Source organism: Alligator sinensis, unplaced genomic scaffold (genome assembly GCF_000455745.1).
Source record: "Alligator sinensis unplaced genomic scaffold, ASM45574v1 scaffold29_1, whole genome shotgun sequence".
Taxonomy (NCBI): domain Eukaryota; kingdom Metazoa; phylum Chordata; order Crocodylia; family Alligatoridae; genus Alligator; species Alligator sinensis.
Window position 1 is genome coordinate 519,415 of NW_005841933.1, and position 15,542 is coordinate 534,956.

A 15,542-nucleotide genomic window follows, 5' to 3' on the forward strand; every position below is an offset into this window, starting at 1 on the left:
GCAGGCCCGGATGAGCTCCATCCGAGGGTGCTGAAGGCACTGGGCAACATCATTGCCGAGCCACTGGTGGGAATATTTGAAAGCTCGTGGCGCACGGGCCAAGTCCCAGAGGACTGGAAAAGGGCCAATGTGGTCCCCATTTTCAAGAAGGGGAGGAAGGAGGACCAGGGCAATTATAGGTCAGTCAGTCTCACCTCCATCCTTGGCAAAGTCTTTGAAAAAATTATCAAGGCTCACATTTGTGAGAGCCCGGCAGGACAAATTATGCTGAGGGGAAATCAGCACGGGTTCGTAGCAGGCAGATCGTGTCTGACTAATCTAGTCTCTTTTTATGACCAGGTTACAAAACACCTGGACGCAGGAGTAGGGGTGGATGTCGTATACTTAGACTTCAGAAAGGCCTTCGATAGGGTATCCCACCCCATACTGGTGAACAAGTTAAGAGGCTGTGACTTGGATGACTACACAGTCTGGTGGGTGGCGAATTGGCTGGAGGGTCGCACCCAGAGAGTTGTGGTAGATGGGTCGGTTTTGACCTGGAAGGGTGTGGGCAGTGGGGTCTCGCAGGGCTTGGTCCTTGGCCCGATACTCTTTAATGTCTTCATCAGTGACTTGGACGAGGGAGTGAAATGTACTCTGTCCAAGTTTGCAGATGACACAAAGCTATGGGGAGATGTGGACACGCCGGAGGGCAGGGAACAGCTGCAAGCAGATCTGGACAGGTTGGACAAGTGGGCAGAAAACAACAGAATGCAGTTCAACAAGGAGAAATGCAAAGTGCTGCACCTAGGGAGGAAAAATGTCCAGCACACCTACAGCCTAGGGAATGACCTGCTGGGTGGCACGGAAGTGGAAAGGGATCTTGGAGTCCTAGTGAACTCTAAGATGAACGTGAGTCGGCAGTGTGACGAAGTCATCAGAAAAGCCAATGGCACTTTATCGTGCATCAGCAGATGCATGACGAATAGATCCAAAGAGGTGATACTTCCCCTCTATCGGGCGCTGGTCAGACCGCAGTTGGAGTACTGCGTGCAATTCTGGGCGCCGCACTTCAAGAGGGATGCGGATAACCTGGAGAGGGTCCAGAGAAGGGCCACACACTTTAACTTCTTTAACTTGTATGGTTAAAGGCTTGCAGACCAAGCCCTACGAGGAGAGACTAGAGAACCTGGACCTTTTCCGCCTCCGCAAGAGAAGGTTGAGAGGCGACCTTGTGGCTGCCTATAAGTTCATCCCGGGGGCACGGAAGGAATTGGTGAGTATTTATTCACCAAGGCGCCCCCGGGGGTTACAAGAAATAATGGCCACAAGCTAGCAGAGAGCAGATTTAGACTGGACATTAGGAAGAACTTCTTCACAGTTAGAGTGGCCAAGGTCTGGAACGGGCTCCCAAGGGAGGGGGTGCTCTCCCCTACCCTGGGGGTCTTCAAGAGGAGGTTGGATAGGCATCCAGCTGGGGTCTTCTAGACCCAGCCCTCTTTCCTGCCTATGCAGGGGGTCGGACTTGACACACACATACACACGTATATATATATACACGTGTTTGTATGTGTACGTGTGTGTATATATACGTGTGTATGTGTGTGTGTATATACGTGTGTATGTGTGTGTGTATATACGTGTGTATGTGTGTGTGTATATACGTGTGTATGTGTGTGTGTATATACGTGTGTATGTGTGTGTGTATATACGTGTGTATGTGTGTGTGTATATACGTGTGTATGTGTGTGTGTATATACGTGTGTATGTGTGTGTGTATATACGTGTGTGTATATATATATACACACACACGTACATATACACACGTACACATGTATATACACACACACATACACAAACATATATACACACATGTACACATATAAACACACGTATATACACACACGTACACATATATACACACACGTATATATATACACACACACGTACACACGTATATATACACACACGTACACATACAAACACGTGTATATATATATACACACACGTACACACATACACATATACACACGTACACACGTATACACACACATACACATATACACACGTACACACGTATACACACACATACACAAACATATATACACACACGTACACACGTATACACATGTACACAAGCATATACACACATGTACACATATATACACACACATATACACACACGTGCACATATAAACACACATACACACATATATATACACACACGTACACATATAAACACACGTATATACACACACGTACACACGTGTATATATACACACACACGTATACAAACATATACACACACGTACACATATACACACACATACACAAACATACATATACACACGTACACATATACACACATACACACGTATATATACACACACATACAAACGTATACACACACACGTACACAAGCATACATATACACACGTACACATATACACACATACACACGTATATATACACACACATACAAACGTATACACACACACGTACACAAGCATACATATACACACGTACACATATACACACACATACACATACACACATACACACGTATATATACACACACGTACACACACACACGTACACACGTATACACACACACGTACACATGTACACACGTATATATACACACATGTACACACGTATATATACACACACACAAACACACACATACACACGTACACATATACACACACATACAAACGTATATATACACACGTACACATACACACACGTACACATATACACACACATACAAACGTATATATACACACGTACACACACGTACACATATACACACACAAAGTATATACACACACGTCCACATATACACACACGTACACATACACATGTATGTATATGCACACACGTACACAAACATATATACACACATGTACACATACACACGTACACACACGTATATATACACATACACACACGTATACACACATACGAACGTACACACACGTAAACACAGACACGTATATACACACGTATACACATGCGAACGTATACACACACATGTATACACACACGTACTCACACACATGTACACACATACACACATATATATAGACATACACATATACACACACACATACATACACATATACACATACACACCTATATATATATACACATACACACACACATACACACGTATACACACACACACGTATACACACACACACTTGTACACACATATAGACACATATAGACACACACACGTATATATACACACACATGTATATACACACACATATACACACGTGTATATACACACATACACACCTATATAGACACACACACACGTACACACACATATATACACACATACATGCATATATACACACAAACACGTATATATACACACACACGTACACACACGTATATACACACATACATGCATATATACACACAAACACGTATACACACACATATATACACACATACACGTACACACATTTACACATACACATGTATACACACACATGTACACACACACGTATATACACACACACACATGTATACACACACATGTACACACACATACACGTATACACATATACACACACATACACACGTATATACACACACACGTATACACACACGTGTATACACACACACACGTATACACACACACACACACACACGTATATACACACATGTGTATATACACACACATACACACGTATATATACACACTTACACAGATACATACACACACACATTTGTTAGGGGTGTGCAAAGCAGGCCCTATTCAATTCAGATTCGGCCAGAATCAGGAACAGTGATTCGATTTGTTGATTCAGATCACTGTCCCCAATTTGATTTGGCCAAATCCAAATCTGAAGATTCCACGCTGATTCAGAGAAGCAGCAATTCGGACACAGACACAGCTTTAAAAGTTTTTTCTACATATCTTGAGGTAGCAGGCATGGCTCATGATTGCTGCGATGCTGGGGCACCTGGTGCATCCCGCAAGAGCACGGGGGACCCTCCACGTGCTCAGCAGCAAACCCAGAACTTGACCAAAAGTACTTCCAGTCCACTTCCAGGTCTGCCAGGGAGCGTGCTGCCCCCACCCCCACCCCGCCATGCCTCTCTGGCTCAATGATCAGCCACAGGGGGACCCCGGGTGCCCCCCAGATCCAGGAGGCACCAGTCATTGAGGCGGGGGGTGCGGGGAATCCCCTCAGCATGCTCCCCGGCAGACCTGAAAGTGGACCAGAAGTGCTTCTGGTCCACTTCTGGGTCTGCTGCCGAGTGCGCTGGGGAGCCCCCCATACTTCTGTGGGACACTTCATGCGCCCCAGCATCGCAACATTCACAAGCCCCTGCTACCTGGACGCGAGGCATGTAGAAAAAACATTTAAAGCTGTCTCTGTGTCTGAATCTCCATATCTTTCCGAATCGATTCTGAGGGTTCCAATTTAATCTTTAAGAGAGATTAAAGGGCCCTCTGATTCGACTCAGATTCGGAGATTCGGCCACCAAATCGAGCCAAATCTCTGCCAAATATAATCAGGGACTGAAGCTTCGCGCAGTCCTAATATTTTTGTATGTAAGTATGCGTATGTGTGTATAGGCATGTGTCTATATATTACACACACACACACACACACCCCTTTTTGGCTATAAGAGTTAAGTGTGCCACCAATTTTAATCCAGAGAAAAGTGTGCCCCCAGGTCTCAAAAATTTGGAAAACAGTGTCCTAGAGTCATGCCATTGTATCCCAATATTTGTTTTTATTTTTTAGAGGAAAATTTGAAATTTGAAAATGTATCACCAGTACAACCAATGCAATGTCCTCCATATGAATCTGAAGACAGTCTGAAACAATGGAGTACTATGTATCTCAGAGTATTAATGGAATGGAATAAAATAATATAACAACTCCCCTTTTCTGCACTTTAGCTTAACTCTGAAAAGACTAGGGTTCCATATTTTCAGGCATGTATTTTGGAAAAGATTATACAGAGTCAAAACCAGGACTATGAATGAAGTGTGAATGTTATGCTAAAACTGTATATTTTCTTTACATGAATGTGTGTTATAATAGCAGAAGAAAGACTTTTGTCCAAACCTGTGTAGCAAGAAGCAGATGTTTCAGATCTTTGCAGGACTGTGGTGTTCTAACTCTCTGTAGTAACCTTTATTTTGAAGGACAATGCCTCTCCAAACAGGTATTTATGACCATGCCACCTATGCTCCCAGCTGATAAAAAAAATTGCACGCTTTAAAGTAAAAACCACAGCAAACATCAGTGCAACTTGTTTTTAGTTCAGTAACCCATTTAAAATTAAGTGGTTTTGGAACCACCCAGATACAAGTTCCACCGTATGCTAAAAAGACTGAAGATCGGTATTAGGCATAACTTGCAGACAGATTCAAAAAGGCAGTACCATATAGTAAACAAAATATTTGCATTTAACATAAACCAAACCATGATTGAAATATTTCTTAAGTAACTCTTATACTAAGGGCTATTAAAGAGTAAATCTACCACTGCTTCTTGCTACACAGGTTTGGACAAAAGTCTGTCTGCTGCTATTACAACACACATTCATGTAAAGAAAATATAGTTTTAACATAACATTCACACTTCATTCATACTCACATTCTTCCCCCACAATCTTCTTTTAGAGATGATTCCTCAGGGGCTGTCTAGGTGGGGAAAGTTAACCAGCAAAGCTATTCTGCAATAGGTCCCCATGGACATACTACTGCAATATAGAAGTGACTCTATTTGGAATAATTAATTTGCTTTGTAACTTGGAATAATTATTCCAGAACAAGATCTGTTACATTCTGGAACAGGGTGCTCACCCAGGAAAATTATTCTAGAAAAATAGGTAGAGCAAAATGGTTATTTCTGTATGGCTACTCTGGTCAATTTAAACACACGCAGAGAAAAGTGTCAGGCTGCCATGTGGCCTTACACAGAACGCGCATCACTTCGACTCTCCAGAATTTGAAAAAAACTCCAGTCCAAAAGCCAAACTCTTGTCTTACAAGCAGACAACAGACTGATGGTTCCTTCTATTAAGTAATATTCCAGTCCTTCGTCCAGAAGGCAGTTGCCCTTCTCAAGTTATAAGAGTAGATAGGAAATATGCATCTTGGAGCTAAAAAGTTACAGGTTTTCTTTTGTGGCATCAACTTAAAAAATTCAATGAATTGATATTTTTCTAGGGTTCTCACCTTTTCCCTATGCTTTCCAATGAATCAGATCACAGTTTGCAAACCCTCATCTAATTGTGCTTTGCCTCGGTCTTCTCTTTAATTGAGAAAACCACAGTTAAGTAGTTGGGTAACCAACAAATTAGCTTCCATCTACTCTGTTACTGACAGGAAGACTTGGTTGCTCTCTGGGTCCATAAAACAGACCACAATGGATCACAAATATTTTCTCATAAGGAAAGGTCTTCACCAGTAGCCAAAGAGTTAACAGGTTTTGAAATCTGGTTCAACTGCAGACACCTCTCCCAGTCTTGCATCACTACTCTTCCAAGTCCACTTAAGCATTCCTAACTCTATTTATGACTTCCTCTTCTCTTGAGTTCTGATTTGTTTAGTTCTCAAGCTGTGGGTGGTGGCAAAAAATGTAGCATTACCTGCCCATGATGGCATATCTTTATACAACTTCAAGAAAATCTACTAAGTAAGATCCATAGTTGCCACACCTTTCAATCCCTCCGGATATTTCTAGGTGTTTCCTGATGAATCTTGTGCTCTACTTCTGTGAAAAGACAGATAATAGATAAACAAATACATTCCTCCTCCACACTGCTGATCCCATTCGCTTTAGGACTTAAAAAATCTTGCTACAATATAATGCATAATGATAACATCAACTTCATGGCCCACTGTGCTGTGGGGTGGATGACTCTCCCACAACTGAGTAGGATCATAGGAAAGTAGGGCTAGAAGGGTCATCTAGTCTGTCCTGATGAAGGCAGGATCATCCCTGACTAAAGCATTCTAGTCAAGTCTCTATCTAACCTGCTCCTGAACATTTCCAGGAAGGAGATTCCACAACTTCTCTAGACAGCCTGTTTCAATGCTACTTTAATGCTAGAATTTCGCTCATCCAACCAAGCAGATGAAGCATCATGCATCTCACCTGTGAACTTCTAGGAAGGGAGACAGAGAAATAAGACTACAGTGTCATTGATCCTACCTATATACAAGGCATGTCTCTGCTACTGCTATACCATGAGGGTGGGAGTAAGCCAGGGGGCCCCTCTACATTGTACTTAGCAACCCAGGTCCCCAAGTCTGCCCCTGGTCCTACCAAGACCTTAAACCAAGCTTAGTAATAGTACAAAGATGAAACCATTTAATGGCTGCAATGTGTACTCTTACCTGTGCAGGTGAGTTGAGGCTAGCACCTCAAATGGGAATATGGCTCCTCCTTGTTTTCTTACAAAAGACTAACTCTGGTTATGTATTAATCATATGCAGTCTCCATGCTTCCCAGCCTTTGCACATCCCAATCCTTCATTCCACTCCCATGTCCTGCTTTTTTCTTTTAGCACTTTTAACATAGATCTGGTAGCAAATGCTGTTTAGACACAGATTGTATATTTGGCACTGATAACAGTGATAATATAGTCAAGTAGAAATACTTGTAGCATTCTGGGAACCTTGACTTGTTAAATTTAACTGGCTCCATTATGAATCAGGTTTATGTAGAAAAAAATTACCAGGTAAGGCACAAACAGGAAATACTGCTCTTGAATCTGTGCACACTGGCATTTTTTCATAATTTCTAACCATTCTGTATTATCTTTTATAAATGTATTAACTCCATCTGCTGTTTAAATCACACCCCATAAAATGGCAAATACCAATAGCATTTATCAGGGAAATAACACAAGGTATATAATACTTCCACACTTACTTCAAACACGAAAAAACTTCACACATGCGCACACACACACACACACACACACACTTAAATTGCAGAAGATGAAGCTCAAAATATTCCTTTTCATTTCTCTCCAATGAAGCTTTCAACATTTTAATTAGTATCAATTATTGTGAATACCATTTTAGATTTGTTTAAACTTGTTCAAAACTTCCAGAAAAGAAACTGATTATTTGTTTTATATTCTCTCCCCCTTCAAGTTTAGATGTGCAATGCCAAGCCCTCTCCCCCCCCACCTGCATTTAAGAAATGAGGTTTGATTTTAATCAGCTAAAATGAGATGGATGGATAGTAGGTTAAAATTTCTCTTAGCTCTTTATATTAATTACCAAATAAAAAAGTTAATTTGGCAACATTAAGATAAACGATCAGAAAATAATGAAAACAGTCCTGGATAGGTAGCAAGTAAAGCTATAAAAAGAGCCAATCCTTCAATTCTTACCCAAGCAAAACTACTACATACTTTGATGTTAATGGGAGTTTTTTGTCCTTCCAAATTTTGGGATCTTCATCTATTGATGTCTGAAATTAAGATTTTAATAAACCATGTCAGGAATGGACCGATTTGCTCTCATTAGCATCACAGTTTAAACTGAAGTTGCTATCTGCATATCAGTCTTTGAGGGCAAATACAGTACTCTTCCTCAGTGACCATATGCAGATACATGGACAAAAACGAACGTAACCTAGCTTAAAACCAATCAGTTCCCTCTCTGTTTACGGTGGTCTCCAACAGCCTAACTGCTGTATTACAGCATTATATGGAAAGGAAAATCTTGATCTGTTAAAAGTAACTGTCTCAATTATAAAGCAGGTTTACGTACAGACAAAGTCAGTTTCCATCTCTGTGGGGCACCTGAAAACTATTTTAACTCAGCCATCGATTTAAAATGAAAACAGAATGTATTTGGTATAGAGCAAAAAAAAAAAAAAGAAAGAAAAACACCAGTATTATATAGAATCTAAATACAGCTAGATTAAATTATAATGAACATAATGAAATCTAGCTAGGCTCTAAGCTTAGTTACCAAGAGTAGTGATTAAGCAGAATGAAAATTCTCAGTCAGCTGCCCTGCCACGTTTGCTTGTCCAAAGGTGTTCCAGCAAACCATGGGGCTGTTGCTTTACAGTGCCACTCTTCTTTCTGAATCTTTTGGCTTGTATGTGTATCTAAGTTTCAGATTTGGGGGCTAGCCCTCTAAGTTCTACTTACATGAGTCAGAAGATTTTTACTGGTGTAACCGAGGTCAAATTCTGGCCATTTGTGTCTGAGCACATATTCTGTTTGCATCAATTTCTAGCAGCCTGTTTAGGATCATTTCACTCTAGGGTCTTTATCTCATTCCAAATGTAGGTCCTCTGTGCTGTTCCATTAGCACAAAGGGAGCATAATGCTGCCCTATGAGCCTAAACCAATATTCATTAAGTCAGTGAGTGTTTTTCCATCAACTTCAATAGGATTTAGATCAGACTCTAGGGCCAGGGACAGAAATTACACATAAACTGGTATAAGTGATCAGAAACCGGCTCAAATCTGTAACACAACAGAAGTTCCGTGCACATAAACCAGTTTCAAAATGGCCAAAACCGTTTTAAGATAAACCTATGCAGTTTAGCTTTCTCAGCTCCCCTGGCACAGGGGAGCCCTAGCTCTATGTCAGGAAAGGGAAGCCATGCTACAATCAAGCAATCCCTGCTTCAAGGTGGGCATTGAAGCTAGATGCAATTGAGAGGAACTCTAGGGACTAGAGCAGAAGCAGACAAGGCCATTTCATGTGGTCTACTCTCACCCTCCAGCTCTGGCAAGGCAAATTCTGGCATGGTCTAGGAACCGCATTTAGGACATTACATAGTTGAACACAGAGATATTTTCTATCACAGTATTTGTTTTCCTAAGTGTAGTGTAACATTGTAGTTAGTACAATGCATGTCAGACAACTAGTCCATCAATGATGGACTTCAGGGCTCCGCATCTTTATAGTTCAGTAGCTCCAGCTCTGCCCAGGTCAGTAATTCTGAGTGACTGAATTAAATTGCTGTTCAGTTCAACTTCAAGCATATAGCTGTCTGTATTGAAAAATGTATATATACTTCTGACCTCTTTGTTGCCAGTCTCAGAAAAGCAATGGAGGACTAAACACACCCAGGGAATTAATTATTCTCTTCAAGGTTATTTTAGACTCAGTGTGGAACTACTGCACTGGTGTGGCCAACACTGCACCTATTTTTCTGTTGTTAAAGGACTTAAGCCTCTATGACTGTCAAGCCCATACCCTTAATGAGAACTATATTCACCTAAGCAAATTAATAAAGCATGCTATAAAGTTTGAGATATCTGTATCCTCATCTCAAACATATGCATTTCCTACAAGCATTACTGTTAGCATAAACATTTATAGAGAGAAGACTATGTTCCTAAATATTTATTATCTGTTGGTAAAATTGCTTACAAAAACTCACTCTTATTCTGACGATCTGTTATAACACTCCCTTGCTCCCAAGTTCATTATAGCTACTAATATTATTACTGTAAATCTTTCTAATGCCTCAAATGTTTGGCTGTAAAGAACATTTTTATAAAAAGGGTGAGGCAAGGAAAACTTCCCCCTCCCAACCACCTAATACATTGCTGAATTATATTTGAAAGTTCAAATGCCAAAATGATGAAATCACAATATTATATATTGGGTTTCATTTGATTATTTTGTTGGTGTGTCAGAGAAATTATCTATAAAATGACATGAAAGTGAAGTTACAGAGCTTTAGGGGTTTTCCAGAACTTCTCTGCACACATCAATTTTACTGTATGACTATCCTGAAAGATTTATGCTTTGTGTTTTGAGGGCCAGGTTTTAAATGGCTTCACAGAATAAAAAAAATTAAAATTTAAATATAACTTTTAAAATGTGTGTTGGACCTTTGTGCCTTCCAAAGAGGTCAAGTTCAAGACACTTATAAAAAGACCATTCCCAGAGAGACTGCATGGGAAAGCCTATTAACATTGCTGCTATCCTTTTATTTCCCCTTTGATCATAAAACAAGGTTATGGGTGGCAAATACTGCAATGATGGGAAGATCCCGATTGGGACAGTATGACTTAACTTAGCAAAAAAAAAAAAAAAAAAGAAGAAGAAAAAAAGAAAAAAAGAAGAAAGGAAAAGAAAAACCACCAGCTTAAAAAGCAAGAAGCCTTGAAAAAGAAAAAGATAATTTACAAACTCAGCAGGGGGTTAAAATTAAAAAAAAACAAAGCAAAACAATATATTCTGCTATTTCTATTTTCTTAATCTATTTTTATTCATACTACAACATATGTTAACTTCCATGCAAAGGGATTGTAAGAATTTATTGAACAAGGACAAGATCAACACTTAGCATGAGAGAGAAACAGGCCAATTTTATCTTTATATTGCAGAAACACACCTTAAAGGTCTTGTTATTCCTTAAAAAGTAAATCTAGCCTCTCTTCTCTACCAGTTCTGCTGCCCTTGGGATGGAGGCAACTGTTGAAAAAAATGGGCAGAGAAAGTACACAGGGGCGCACATTCACTCCTTTTACCAAATATCTTGCACATATGGCATAAAGTATCTATTATTATACTCAGTATAGTCAAAGTGCCAATTACAGCTCTCAGTCATACCATATAAAACCAGAAAAAATGATGTGGCCTGATTTTCATTTACACTATGTCCCATTTACACCATGTGCAGTGTAAAGGAAGCTTTCTGTAAGTGAGAATCCAGTGAGAATGTTGTAACACAGAGTTGTCCAACTTCTAAATGGCTGGAGGTTGAACACCCCATGGGTGCACACGTCTGCAGGCCTCACCAGTACGAGTCATGCCCCCACCCCCCAGGCTGCACATCTTCCCCCTGATCCACTGCATGGCACTGGGCTCACTCTTAGCTCCACAGGCCATGCCACACTGCCCCCAAGGCAAGGACAGGGACCAGAAGCAGGAGGAGCCCAGAGACTTGGGCTGCTGCTGCAGCCAAAGCGATAGGGGAAGTGATGGCTGGGCAGGAGCTGTCAGTTGAACAGTCCCGCTGTAAGAGAAACATGGCTTTGATGGACTTATGCCAGACTTGGATCAGTATAACTGAAAGCAGGACTTGGCTCTTTGAATACCTTCATTAGAAACATCTTATTGTCATGAATATCTTAAGAATAGTATTTCTAAATTAACACTGTAAAAAGGAGAGGAAGCTGGAAATTCTGATAAAGCTGTAATTTATCTCTTATGAGTCAAATAAGAAGCAAAGATTAACATACGCTATCAGTAAGACTTCATGAAAGACTAAACACTACTGAGAAACCAAACCAGAAGGCATCATTTGCATATGCACTCTGATTGGTTTACGTCAGTCTCAATTGCAGTATTTTTTACCTGACTCTGAATGTAGTGACCTGAATGTTTCCAGGCAATAGTGAACCAGGATTCTCGCCTGGTATGTAAACAACCTCACTTGCACAAATACGTGGCTTAGGAAAGATAATTCACATAGATAATTTGCATGGTTTAGTGGTTTTTCTGCATGAAAAGGAGAGGTTTTCTACAGACATTCCCTATTACAAAGTCATAATCTGCAACACCCTGCCCCCTTGTATGAATACCACCGACAGATACTAACATTGTCCTACCATATCTCGAACAAGGTCAGTGGTAACAATGATGCAGTGGTATGACTGTGTTTAACATTTCTCCTAGAGCCGTATTCACATTAATTACTTTACTCTTGGTTATTAAAGTACATTGCTACAAGGTATCAACTTACCTACTATGTGGTTATGATGCCTTCTGTTGATAAAGGAGGGTTCTTGGTTGGCTCAAATACATAATTATGTGAACTCTAAAAACTTCGGCTATCTAGTGGGTTTCATGGAATTGGTTAGTAGTCCTAAGAACTACTTTTCTTTGTAGCCTAAACAAAGTAGTCTAGGTTTGAATCGGCACAGAGGCTGAAATTTCTAACATCTTAGACCCAATTTCTCTGGAAATATGGCTAAAGGCAGGTCAGTATAGAGAAGCTCATTATGCTGCTACCCTTTTCTGTGGATAAACTGTTATCCCAGACATCTCATCACAGTCTTCAATCTGAAACACCGGGTTTCAGAGAAAAATAAATGCTTTTAAAATATGGAATGCTATTTTAGATATTTCTCTCTCTATATTATTGTGTGGTATTGTAAAAGCCTTGAATGCCACTGCAGAATGGTACAAATCAAATGTACATATTAATAGCCACCATTGAAAGCTTTTCTGGAGAATGAAATAATTCTGTTTAGATCTAAAGAACCAGTGAGTATTTGATAAAGTTAAACAATCGGATTGTTTTAATCACTTTGTGTGATTCACTGTATGGTCTGTTCTTAAGTATGACTTTGATGTAACTATTATAACAGCCGGTATCTTTGTAAGGAACTGGCACAAGAGCCTATATCTTGCAGAAATACCGACAATTATGTTTGCTGTGCTCAAGATGGAAGTTCTATTAGAAGTTCATACAGAGTAAGCTTATTTCTGCTGAACTTACAATGACTGTAAACATGCCATTACGGTGTACAAAGTTCTGCATGATGTGGTCGGAGAAACAATCACTGAGCACAGAATTTCCAGCATTGTGCTTTTAGAGCCTCGTAATTGTGATAGTTTAACATGTGATACGATCCCTGCAAATGCACCAGATAAAATATTCCATGATAGTATTTTCCTTTGTCAGAAAGTTTACTCAATTAAAATGAGGGTTTTTTTTAACCCACCATTCATAATTGGTCCATTTATAATGAATAGTAGGGACTAACAGTACTACATATAGATGAAGCATCTGATCACAGTAATCCTGATAATAATTTAGATCCCTATGGCAAGAGATGGAAAATTCAAAACAAGTATTCCAAGAAAAATAACATCTACCAGGCCTTTGTTCTTGTACTGAATCTTGCTCTAATATGATTCTTGTCATAATGAATTGCATTCAATATAAAACTAAAGAGTAAAGAGTCTTCCACATCAGTGATGATCCATATGGGCTAGATTTTCAGAAGTATGTGCATATGTATACATATTCACAACTTGTGTACAATACAAAGTAAAAAAAGGAGTGTATTAGAATTTTCTGACACCTGCATACTTTTAAATGTGTGTCTCAGGTGGTTAGAAAAAGTAACAGTTATATCTGTTATTAAAGACTACAATTCCAAACTTCTTTACAAATTGTGCTGTAATAAAAAACAAAGGTCTGTCTGCACTAGAGATAAAGTCCTGGACAGCTCCAGCAGATCAGGGAGCAAACCAGTTAGTTCACTTTCACTCCATATTTATCTCTGTTTTGCTCTGTTCAGCCAAATTCCCTGCTAGCAGAGGTAGGTCCAATTCAATTGATTTAAGTTCGGTCATTTATAACAAATATGGCTTTAGGACTAGAGAATGTAAATCATTAAAGGTAAACTACAAGAAGTGGTTTAAACATTATGTTTGCCAACATTTTTTTGAGAAATTCCCATTGTTTTAAGAATTGCTATATGATAAATCTTAAGTTTCTGGGGAACTTTAGCTGCAGACTTCCTGGTTTCTCTGCAAAAATGAAGAATGCCACAGCTGCCATGAGCAAAGCTTAGAACAAGTTTGTCTGTTCTAAACTCTTACTCTAATTCCTCTTGTTTATGGTAGGTAGTTGCCTGTCAGAGAAACCAGAAAGTCTACAGTTCAAATTTCTCGGGATCATACGGAGTTTTCTGATTAGGCTGCAGGTGCTAATTAGGGCTCAAATCTGTATCCCAATGCACAGCCAGAACAACCAGCTTGTTTACTGGGGAGAGTCCAGGGAATTTAAAGTATTCCCTACTCTTGATGGTAGAATGCAAGTGGAATAGCTCTATAGCAACTTTTGCCACCTTGTAGATAAAACACCCTCCTTTCCTGTGGTATCAGCAGGGGCCACTGCAGACCTGAGAAGTCCATAATAAACTAGTTCCACCCACCTTCCCTGCTCCTTCTAACATGATGCTGAGAGTTGCTACAGAAAATTAGTGGAGATTTTAAACAGCCTCCTCATCCCTGGTTTAGGAACTGATTAGGGTAAATCCGTATTCAGTCTAAATTAGTTATGCTCTTAATATTTTTTTTTTTATGTATAAGCTTTTCTCCTCTTTTGGAAATTTACAAAAAAAATTTAATTTTTAGCAGGAAAAATGACTTTAACATTGGGGTTAGAGTAGCAATGAATCACATTTTTAGGCACTCCATCTAGCTGGACTCAAATTAAGATAAGGATCTTGTCATGCAATCCACTGAAATACAGAAATCAGATCATAAATTATTTAAAATGAATATTCTTGAACTGTGGTGTGTGGTGCTGCTCTTAAGATGCTTCAAATTTAATATAAAAGTAAACCATTTACAGTATAATACAAGCATTGAAAGGAAAAGTCAGTTGTTTTGATTGTCATATATGAAACAAATACACATTTTGTACCATTTGGGAGCAGCATGTGCAGATCCCTTTTGACCACAGTTAATTTTGTAAAGAATAATGTGACCCTTTTATTTTAAAGCAGGAAAACATGAGACACTTTCTGAGGAAGAAATAAAAAACCGGCTGGTAAGTCGCAACAGG